Consider the following 12,119-nt stretch of genomic DNA (forward strand, 5'->3'; position numbering starts at 1 on the left):
AGGTATACTACGGGTATCTCCGAAAGTGACTGTTGGGTTGACACAGATCAAGACTGGGATTTGTCACTCCATATGACGGAGAGGTATCACTGGGCCCACTCGGTAATGCATCATCATAATAAGCTCAAAGTGACCAAGTGTCTGGTCACGGGATCATGCATTATGGTACGAGTAAAGTGACTTGACGGTAACGAGATTGAACGAGGTATTGGGATACCGACGATCGGATCTCGGGCAAGTAACATACCGATTGACAAAGGGAATTGTATGCGGGGTTGCTTGAATCCTCGACATCGTGGTTCATCCGATGAGATCATCGAGGAGCATGTGGGAGCCAACATGGGTATCCAGATCCCGCTATTGGTTATTGGCCAGAGAGTCGTCTCGGTCATGTCTACATGTCCCCCGAACCCGTAGGGTCTACACACTTAAGGTTCGGTGACGCTAGGGTTGTAGGGATATGTATATGCAGTAACCCGAATGTTGTTCGGAGTCCCGGATGAGATCCCGGACGTCACGAGGAGTTCCGGAATGGTCCGGAGGTAAAGAATTATATATAGGAAGTGCTATTTCGGGCATCGGGACAAGTTTCGGGGTCACCGGTATTGCACCGGGACCACCGGAAGGGTCCCGGGGGTCCACCGGGTGGGGCCACCTGTCCCGGGGGGCCACATGGGCTGTAGGGGGTGCGCCTTGGCCTACATGGGCCAAGGGCACCAGCCCCAAGAGGCCCATGCGCCTAGGGTTTCAAGGAGGGAAGAGTCCTAGGAGGGGAAGGCACCTCCTAGGTGCCTTGGGGAGGAGGGATTCCTCCCCTTGGCCGCACCCCCCTAGGAGATTAGATCTCCTAGGGCTGGCGCCCCCCCCCCCCTTGGCCCTCCTATATATAGTGGGGGAGATGGAGGACTTCTTACCTTTTGCCTTTGGTGCCTCCCTCTCCCTCTCCAACACATCCTCCTCCATAGTGCTTAGCGAAGCCCTGCCGGAGTACTGCAGCTCCATCATCACCACGCCGTCGTGCTGCTACTGGAGCCATCTCCCTCAACCTCTCCTCCCCCCTTGCTGGATCAAGAAGGAGGAGACGTGGCTGTTCCGTACGTGTGTTGAACGCGGAGGTGCCGTCCGTTCGGTGCTAGGATCTTCGGTGATTCGAATCACGTCGAGTACGACTCCCTCATCCCCGTTCTTTGAACGCTTCCGCTCGCGATCTACAAGGTACGTAGATGCATCTAATCACTCATTGCTAGATGAACTCCTAGATGGATCTTGGTGAAACCGTAGGAAAATTTTTGTTTTCTGCAACGTTCCCCAATAGTGGCATCATGAGCTAGGTCTATGCGTAGTTCTTTTTGCGCGAGTAGAACACAATTTGTTGTGGGCGTAGATGTTGTCAACTTTCTTGCCGCTACTAGTCTTATCTTGCTTCAGCCGTATTGTGGGATGAAGCGGCCCGGACCAACCTTACACGTATGCTTACGTGAGACCGGTTCCACCGACTAACATGCACAAGTTGCATAAGGTGGCTAGCGAGTGTCTGTCTCTCCTACTTTAGTTGGAGTGGATTCGATGAAAAGGGTCCTTATGAAGGGTAAATAGAAGTTGAAAAATCACGTTGTGGCTTTCACGTAGGTAAGAAAACGTTCTTGCTAGAACCCTACTTTAGCCACGTAAAACTTGCAACAACAATTAGAGGACGTCTAACTTGTTTTTGCAGCAAGTGCTTTGTGATATGATATGGCCAAAGTTGTGATGAATGATGAATGATATATATGTGATGTATGAGATGTTCATGCTATTGTAATAGGAATCATGACTTGCATGTCGATGAGTATGACAACCGGCAGGAGCCATAGGAGTTGTCTTTATTTTTTGTATGACCTGCGTGTCATTGAGAAACGCCATGTAAATTACTTTACTTTATTGCTAAACACGTTAGCCATAGTAGTAGAAGTAATAGTTGGCGAGCAACTTCATGGAGACATGATGATGGAGATCATGATGATGGAGATCATGGTGTCATGCCGGTGACAAGATGATCATGGAGCCCCAAGATGGAGATCAAAGGAGCTATGTGATATTGGCCATATCATGTCACTATTATTATTTGATTGCATGTGATGTTTATCATGTTTTGCATCTTGTTTACTTAGAACGATGGTAGTAAATAAGATGATCCCTCATAATAATTTCAAGAAAGTGTTCCCCCTAACTGTGCACCGTTGCGACAGTTCGTTGTTTCGAAGCACCACGTGATGATCGGGTGTGATAGATTCTAACGTTCACATACAACGGGTGTAAGACAGATTTACACATGCAAACACTTAGGTTTACTTGACGATCCTAGCATGTGTACAGACATGGCCTCGGAACACAGAAGACCGAAAGGTCGAGCATGAGTTGTATAGAAGATACGATCAACATGAAGATGTTCACCGACGTTGACTAGTCCGTCCCACGTGATGATCGGACACGGCCTAGTTAACTCGGATCATGTTATACTTAGATGACAGGAGGGATGTCTATCTAAGTAGGAGTTCATTGAATAATTTGATTAGATGAACTTAATTATCATGAACTTAGTCTAAAAATATTTACAATATGTCTTGTAGATCAAATGACCAACGTAGTCCTCAACTTCAACGCGTTCCTAGAGAAAACCAAGCTGAAAGACGATGGCAGCAACTACACGGACTGGGTCCGGAACCTGAGGATCATCCTCATAGCTGCCAAGAAAGATTATGTCCTACAAGCACCGCTAGGTGACGCACCTGTTCTCCCTGCAGAACAAGACGTTATGAACGATTGGCATGCACGTACCGATGACTACTCCCTCGTTCAGTGCGGCATGCTTTACAGCTTAGAGCCGGGGCTCCAAAAGCGTTTTGAGAGACACGGAGCATATGAGATGTTCGAAGAGCTGAAAATGGTTTTCCAAGCTCATGCCCGGGTCGAGAGATATGAAGTCTCCGACGAATTCTTCAGCTGTAAGATGGAGGAAAAATAGTTCTGTTAGTGAGCACATACTCACTATGTCTGGGTTACATAACCGCTTGACTCAGCTGGGAGTTAATCTCCCGGATGACGCGGTCATTGACAGAATCCTTCAGTCGCTTCCACCGAGCTACAAGAGCTTTGTGATGAACTTCAATATGCAGGGGATGGAAAAGACCATTCCTGAAGTATTTGCAATGCTGAAATCAGCAGAGGTAGAAGTCAAAAAGGAACATCAAGTGTTGATGGTGAATAAAACCACTAAGTTCAAAAAGGGCAAGGGTAAGAAGAACTTCAAGATGGACGGCAAGGGAGTTGCCGCGCCCGGCAAGCAAGCTGCCGGGAAGAAGCCAAAGAATGTACCCAAGCCCGAGACTGAGTGCTTTTATTGCAAGGAAAGTGGTCACTGGAAGCGGAACTGCCCCAAGTACTTAGCGGACAAGAAGGCCGGCAAAACGAAAGGTATATGTGATATACATGTAATTGATGTGTACCTTACCAGTACTCGTAATGGCTCCTGGGTATTTGATACCGGTGCAGTTGCTCACATTTGTAACTCAAAGCAGGAGCTGCGGAATAAGCGGAGACTGGCGAAGGACGAGGTGACGATGCACGTCGGGAATGGTTCCAAGGTCGATGTGATCGCCGTCGGCATGCTACCTCTACATTTACCTACGGGATTAGTTTTGAACCTCAATAATTGTTATTTAGTGCCAAGTTTGAGCATGAACATTGTATCAGGATCTCGTTTAATACGAGATGGCTACTCATTTAAATCCGAGAATAATGGTTGTTCTATTTATATGAGAGATATGTTTTATGGTCATGCTCCGGTGATGAATGGTTTATTCTTAATGAATCTCGAGCGTAATGCTACACATATTCATAGTGTGAGTACCAAAAGATGTAAGATTGATAATGATAGTCCCACATACTTGTGGCACCGCCGCCTTGGTCACATAGGTGTCAAACGCATGAAGAAGCTCCATGCTGATGGACTTTTAGAGTCTCTTGATTACGAATCATTTGACACGTGCGAACCATGCCTCATGGGTAAAATGACCAAGACTCTGTTCTCAGGAACAATGGAGCGAGCAACCAACTTATTGGAAATCATACATACTGATGTATGCGGTCCAATGAGTGTTGAGGCTCGCGGAGACTATCGTTATGTTCTCACCCTCACTGATGACATGAGTAGATATGGGTATGTCTACTTAATGAAACACAAGTCTGAGACCTTTGAAAAGTTCAAGGAATTTCAGAGTGAGGTTGAGAATCAACGTGACAGGAAAATCAAGTTCCTACGATCAGATCGTGGAGGAGAATACTTGAGTCACGAGTTTTGCACACACTTAAGAAAATGTGGAATAGTTTCATAGCTCACGCCGCCTGGAACACCTCAGCGTAATGGTGTGTCCGAACGTCGTAATCGCACTCTATTAGATATGGTGCGATCTATGATGTCTCTTGCGATTTACCGTTATCTTTTTGGGGGTATGCTTTAGAGACTGCCGCATTCACTTTAAATAGGGCTCCGTCGAAATCCATTGAGACGACACCGTTTGAATTATGGTTTGGGAAGAAACCTAAGCTGTCGTTTCTAAAAGTTTGGGGATGCGATGCTTATGTCAAGAAACTTCAACCTGAAAAGCTCGAACCCAAATCAGAAAAATGCGTCTTCATAGGATACCCTAAAGAAACTATTGGGTATACCTTCTACCTCAGATCCGAAGGCAAGATCTTTGTTGCCAAGAATGGGTCCTTTCTAGAGAAAGAGTTTCTCTCGAAAGAAGTAAGTGGGAGGAAAGTAGAACTTGATGAAGTATTACCTCTTGAACCAGAAAATGGCGCAACTCAAGAAAATGTTCCTGAGGTGCCTGCACCGACTAGAGAGGAAGTTAATGATGATGATCAAGATACTTCTGATCAAGCTCCTACTAAAATTCGAAGGTCCACAAGGACACGTTCCGCACCAGAGTGGTACGGCAACCCTGTCTTGGAAATCATGTTGTTAGACAATGGTGAACCTTCGAACTATGAGGAAGCGATGGCGGGCCCGGATTCTGACAAATGGCTAGAAGCCATGAAATCCGAGATAGGATCCATGTATGAAAACAAAGTATGGACTTTGACTGACTTGCCCGTTGAGTGGCGAGCCATAGAAAATAAATGCATCTTTAAGAAGAAGACAGACGCGGATGGTAATGTGACCATCTATAAAGCTCGGCTTGTCGCTAAGGGTTATCGAGAAGTTCAAGGGGTTGACTATGATGAGACTTTCTCACCGGTAGCGAAGCTGAAGTCCATCCGAATCATGTTAGCGATTGCCGCATTCTATGATTATGAAATATGGCAAATGGACGTCAAAACGGCATTCCTTAATGGTTTCCTTAAGGAAGAATTGTATATGATGCAGCCGGAAGGTTTTGTCGATCCTAAGAATGCTGACATGGTGTGCAAGCTCCAACGCTTGATTTATGGGTTGGTTCAAGCATCTCGGAGTTGGAACATTCGCTTTGATGAAATGATCAAAGCGTTTGGGTTTACACAGACTTATGGAGAAGCCTGTATTTACAAGAAAGTGAGTGGGAGCTCTGTAGCATTTCTCATATTATATGTAGATGACATACTTTTGATGGGAAATGATATAGAACTCTTGGACAGCATTAGGGCCTACTTGAATAAAAGTTTTTCAATGAAGGACCTTGGAGAAGCTGCTTATATATTAGGCATCAAGATCTACAAAGATAGATCAAGACGCCTCATAGGTCTTCCACAAAGCACATACCTTGATAAGATATTGAAGAAATTCAATATGGATCATTCTAAGAAGGGGTTCTTGCCTGTGTTACAAGGTGTGAAATTGAGCTCGGCTCAATGTTCGACCACGACAGAAGATATAGAACAGATGAGTGTCATCCCCTATGCCTCAGCCATAGGTTCTATTATGTATGCCATGCTGTGTACCAGACCTGATGTAAACCTTGCCGTAAGTTTGGTAGGAAGGTACCAAAGTAATCCCGGCAAGGAACACTGGACAGCGGTCAAGAATATCCTGAAGTACCTGAAAAGGACTAAGGAAATGTTTCTCGTTTATGGAGGTGACGAAGAGCTCGTCGTAAAGGGTTACGTCGATGCTAGCTTCGACACAGATCTGGATGACTCTAAGTCACAAACCGGATACGTGTATATTTTGAATGGTGGGGCAGTAAGCTGGTGCAGTTGCAAGCAGAGCGTCGTGGCGGGATCTACATGTGAAGCGGAGTACATGGCAGCCTCGGAGGCAGCGCATGAAGCAATTTGGGTGAAGGAGTTCATCACCGACCTAGGAGTCATACCCAATGCGTCGGGGCCGATCAAGCTCTTCTGTGACAACACTGGAGCTATTGCACTTGCCAAGGAGCCCAGGTTTCGCAAGAAGACAAGGCACATCAAGCATCGCTTCAACTCCATTCATGAAAATGTTCAAGATGGAGACATAGATATTTGTAAAGTGCACACGGACCTGAATGTAGCAGATCCGTTGACTAAACCTCTCCCTAGACCAAAACATGATCAACACCAGAATTCCATGGGTGTTCGATTCATCACAATCTAACTAGATTATTGACTCTAGTGCAAGTGGGAGACTGTTGGAAATATGCCCTAGAGGCAATAATAAAAGCATTATTATTATATTTCCTTGTTCATGATAATTGTCTTTATTCATGCTATAATTGTGTTATCCGGAAATCGTAATACATGTGTGAATAATAGACACCAACATGTCCCTAGTAAGCCTCTAGTTGACTAGCTCATTGATCAACAGATAGTCATGGTTTCCTGACTATGGACATTGGATGTCATTGATAACGGGATCACATCATTAGGAGAATGATGTGATGGACAAGACCCAATCCTAAACATAGCACAAGATCGTATAGTTCATTTGCTAGAGTTTTCCAATGTCAAGTATCTTTTCCTTAGGCCATGAGATCGTGTAACTCCCGGATACCGTAGGAGTGCTTTGGGTGTACCAAACGTCACAACGTAACTGGGTGACTATAAAGGTATACTACGGGTATCTCCGAAAGTGACTGTTGGGTTGACACGGATCAAGACTGGGATTTGTCACTCCATATGACGGAGAGGTATCACTGGGCCCACTCGGTAATGCATCATCATAATGAGCTCAAAGTGACCAAGTGTCTGGTCACGGGATCATGCATTACGGTACGAGTAAAGTGACTTGCCGGTAACGAGATTGAACGAGGTATTGGGATACCGACGATCGGATCTCGGGCAAGTAACATACCGATTGACAAAGGGAATTGTATGCGGGGTTGCTTGAATCCTCGACATCGTGGTTCATCCGATGAGATCATCGAGGAGCATGTGGGAGCCAACATGGGTATCCAGATCCTACTGTTGGTTATTGGCCGGAGAGTCATCTCGGTCATGTCTACATGTCTCCCGAACCCGTAGGGTCTACACACTTAAGGTTTGGTGACGCTAGGGTTGTAGGGATATGTATATGCAGTAACCCGAATGTTGTTCGGAGTCCCGGATGAGATCCCGGACGTCACGAGGAGTTCCGGAATGGTCCGGAGGTAAAGAATTATATATAGGAAGTGCTATTTCGGGCATCGGGAAAAATTTCGGGGTCACCGGTATTGCACCGGGACCACCGGAAGGGTCCCGGGGGTCCACCGTGTGGGGCCACCTGTCCCGGGGGGGCACATGGGCTGTAGGGGGTGCGCCTTGGCCTACATGGGCCAAGGGCACCAGCCCCAAGAGGCCCATGCGCCTAGGGTTTCAAGGAGGGAAGAGTCCTAGGAGGGGAAGGCACCTCCTAGGTGCCTTGGGGAGGAGGGATTCCTCCCCTTGGCCGCACCCCCCTAGGAGATTAGATCTCCTAGGGCCGGCGCCCCCCCCCCCTTGTCCCTCCTATATATAGTGGGGAGATGGAGGACTTCTTACCTTTTGCCTTTGGTGCCTCCCTCTCCCTCTCCAACACATCCTCCTCCATAGTGCTTAGCGAAGCCCTGCCGGAGTACTGCAGCTCCATCATCACCACGCCGTCGTGCTGATGCTGGAGCCATCTCCCTCAACCTCTCCTCCCCCCTTGCTATATCAAGAAGGAGGAGACGTGGCTGTTCCGTACGTGTGTTGAACGCGGAGGTGCCGTCCGTTCGGTGCTAGGATCTTCGGTGGTTCGAATCACGTCGAGTACGACTCCCTCATCCCCATTCTTTGAACGCTTCCGCTCGCGATCTACAAGGTACGTAGATGCATCTAATCACTCATTGCTAGATGAACTCCTAGATGGATCTTGGTGAAACCGTAGGAATTTTTTTGTTTTCTGCAACGTTCCCCAACAATGTTTTCATCCTTCTCCAAGCTAGGCCCTTCATTTGTAAGCAAAACAAATGTATCCAATTTAGGCAGCATCATATTCTCATGAACATTAGAATCATTACCAAGAAACGAAAGTACCTGATAATTTAATTGGCGTGCACGAGCTCTAGTAATTGGTCCAATATGTATAGCAGCAGGGGTTGTGGGTGTAACAATGGTATTGATGTCCTCATCAGGCGGTACTCTTTCGTATCTGCTCAAGTTATTTATCTCAGCAAGAAAATAGATCACCACTGCTTTACTGTGATTTCTTGTCCATCACTTAGAATATTTGATGCGGAGCATCCTATGGACATCACAATGTCAAGAGCAACTTCACCAAGTGACGCGTGTGACTTCTACTTCATGCATACAAAGGTGAATCACCTCCTTTACATGTGTCCACTTGCCCCCTTCGAGGATGGTATACTACTTGACCCCTCTCTCGTGTGCATACATAGGTGTGAGCGGAGCTACACATTCTTCGAGGAGAAGCCCAAGAGGAAGAGTACAACTACACCATCCACAAGGAGAACACACAAAAGAAGGAAGCTCGCCAAGTCCAAGGAGAAGGACGGGAAGACCCTAGGGAAGACGGAGGCGGGAAGGAGGAAGAAGCAGCACAGTTCAGAAGACCCCGTGCGCACGGCCTTTGGACCCCGTGCGCACGGCCTATCCAGAGAGTTCCTAGATACCCCGTGCGCACGGGCTCATCCGGATGGACGGCCGAGAGCCACCTGTTGGGCCTCCACTTCGTCCCCTTCCTCCACCTACCTATATATTTTGTCCTTAGGTCATTTGTTAGGGGAAGCAAAGTAGTTGATACACATATGTGAGCTTTGCTCCTTGTACCACTCCTCCTCTTGAGAGAGAGAGAGAAAGAGAGACCACTCCATTGGAGTTCAACACCTCCTTTGGAGAAGATCCCCTTGTGGATTCAAGCCCTACTCTTGGAGAATACTATCATCAAGACCTCTTTCCTCATAGGATTGGGATGAACTGGTTACCTTGTATCTTTCCTTTGTTGTCCTTGGATCATTGTGACCTCTTGTGTGTTCTTGGATCTAGCATATGTGTGATTAGATCAGGTTAATTTGAGTGTTTTCCCTCTCTTGTGTTCTTCAGGATTTCCCCTCCAATTCATGAAAGATCTCCACTTAGGGTTCCACCCACAACATCTTGGTATCATGAGCCATGGTTTCTCACGAAATTGGAGCCCCTACCCCCATTTTCTAGCCTAATTTTGTTGTGTTCTTCCCCAATTTCGAAAATCCCCACCAAAAATAGATCCAAATTTTTTGTGATTTGTTGGATTTGATCCATGGATTTGCTTGGTTTCAAGTGGATCCAGCTTTCCCCCATCTTTTCCCCACCTTCCATCCATGAAATCTCTCCAATTTTGCCCTAGAAATCTTCAATTTCCGCACCAAAATCGCGAAATCTCCGCCCACCCTGTGCCCACGGACCCCAGACCCCGTGCGCATGGTCCCTCGAAAAGTATCTAGACACCCCCTGCCCATGGGCCTTTACCATGCACATGGGACCCCGTGCCCATGGGCCTCCACCCCCGTGCGCACGACCCCCCAGGTCAGCTGACAACACTTCATCGTTTGCCCATAACATCCACATCCGGAGTTCGATTTTCTCGTTCTTTAGCTCATTGAGTAGCTATGGACATCCCCATCCATCTAGATAGCTGCCAACATCATTTGACTCCATAAAAAGTTTGATATTTTGGCCTCTTTGCCTAGGACCTCCACCGTATCATCCGCATTACCACCATAGCTTTCCACAACCTAACCCATTTCGCTCTATATAGCATTTGTGGTTGCTTGAGTAATGATTTGAGTCTCCTAAGGTGTTTCGGCTACTAAGGGACGGTTGCTTCTTCATCAAGCACCGCCACCACTTCTGCATTGCCATCTCCGACACCACCACCGCATGTCCGCTACCACCATTTGACATTTGCCTTTGGAGATTTTGAGTTTGCGGTTTTTCCATTTCCTAGGGTGTTTTGGCTAACTAGGAACAGTTTGAGACCGACAACACCGCCGCTCAACTTCGCCAAGGATTCAACATCGACCATCTTCACCATTTTGACACCCTAACCGTAAGCAAGACGGTAACCTCTATATCATCGTGGTATCATGGTATCCCATCATTGTACATTCTTGGCATTGCATTGATAACCCCTAGCCCATTTTGCGTCACTTGCCTATTGAGACTAGTCATTGAGTATTGCCGGCACCGTTACTTGTGCACATTAGTGATCATCGATCTACACCTTCCATTGGATAAATACCATATCATATTGGTATCATCCTGGTATCATATCATCTCTTGTGTCACAAGATTGTTCCCGCATATACGCAATTTCTATCTTGGTTTGTGCATTTCGTATAGTGGCCATATCGAAACAAAGAATAAGCTTTTAAGCAAAAGAAAAAGAGAGAAAAGAGCTTGTAAGCAATAGCCATAGCATCATAGCACATTGCACATAAGATTGTCATATCTGATCATCTTGAGAAGAACACCAGGAACATCATACACATAGCATACTTGGGATAGAAAGCTCATACATTTTGCATCTTGTAGGTTGTGCGCAAGTGTCGTATCCGCCTATTGAGCAATCGTGATAGCGTATCTCTTGAGTTGTGAAACATGAGCATTTTCCGTGGACTCCACATTTTGTGCTCATTCCTTGGTTGCACTTCCCCATTTATCTATCCAGGTGTGTGTTTCTGTGTGTCACATATTGCTATTGGTCTACTTGTTTCACTTGAGAGTTTGTGAATCTTTTCCAACATTATTGACTCTTATTAACATTTTCCATCAAATTTTTGTGCCACTATCCTCACCAAGCTACTCCATAAGCTTTACTTGTGTAGGTGTGAGAATTAACAAGATCCGATACCAATTGTGCTATTTCCTTGTTACATTATTGAGTGATCATTGATCCATCTTCAACATTGGTTGAGGTACATTTGGTCTAGTTCCTCTCTTTCTCCCACTCACATTTTCTCGAGTCTTGTGATGGATAGGCAAGGCATTTCATCCCCGGTCTTCGACAACAACGACGACGCGAACAACTACAACACCAAAAGTCCCCATTTAGGACTACAATGAGAAATGCAAGTCATCGAGAACATCATGACCGACTTACGACATTCTGAAGTAAGGAGAAGGGACTACTTCAACAATAAGCTTTCCGCAAAAAAGGAGGAGCAAGATGCAAAGATGGAGGAGATTCAGACCTTGTTGGTCAACCGTTCTTCCCCTTCATCATACTCAAGGTGACGACGAGCAAGTCGATCATCTTCGGAGCGCCCATGTGATGCAAGTACAAGTCGTCCACATCCACATCTCCATGGCGACCACCATCACATTCGTGACCCGCATCATCATGAAGGGCAAGTCACCTCCAAGCATCATGTGCACAACGACGACGAATGACATCTACTAAGAGCTCAAGCATGGCAATGATATCATCAACATGAAGATGCTCGACAAGCGCAAACCTACAAGTACCAACAAGCTCTACATCAAGCTACGGCCAAACTTCATGAGCACAAGAGAAGACCGCGAGATGAGCACCTCCAAGACAGAGCTATGGCTACAACCACCACTTCGGCATCTTTGCTAAGTGTTCTTAAGCCATCTTCGCCTTTGGACGTACGTCATCTTCACCTACTTCCCGTGAATTCGCCTACATCGACATCTTCAACAACAAGGTTGTCAGATTTCGGGTT

Source organism: Triticum aestivum, chromosome 1A, assembly GCF_018294505.1.
Source record: "Triticum aestivum cultivar Chinese Spring chromosome 1A, IWGSC CS RefSeq v2.1, whole genome shotgun sequence".
Classification (NCBI taxonomy): Eukaryota; Viridiplantae; Streptophyta; class Magnoliopsida; order Poales; family Poaceae; genus Triticum; species Triticum aestivum.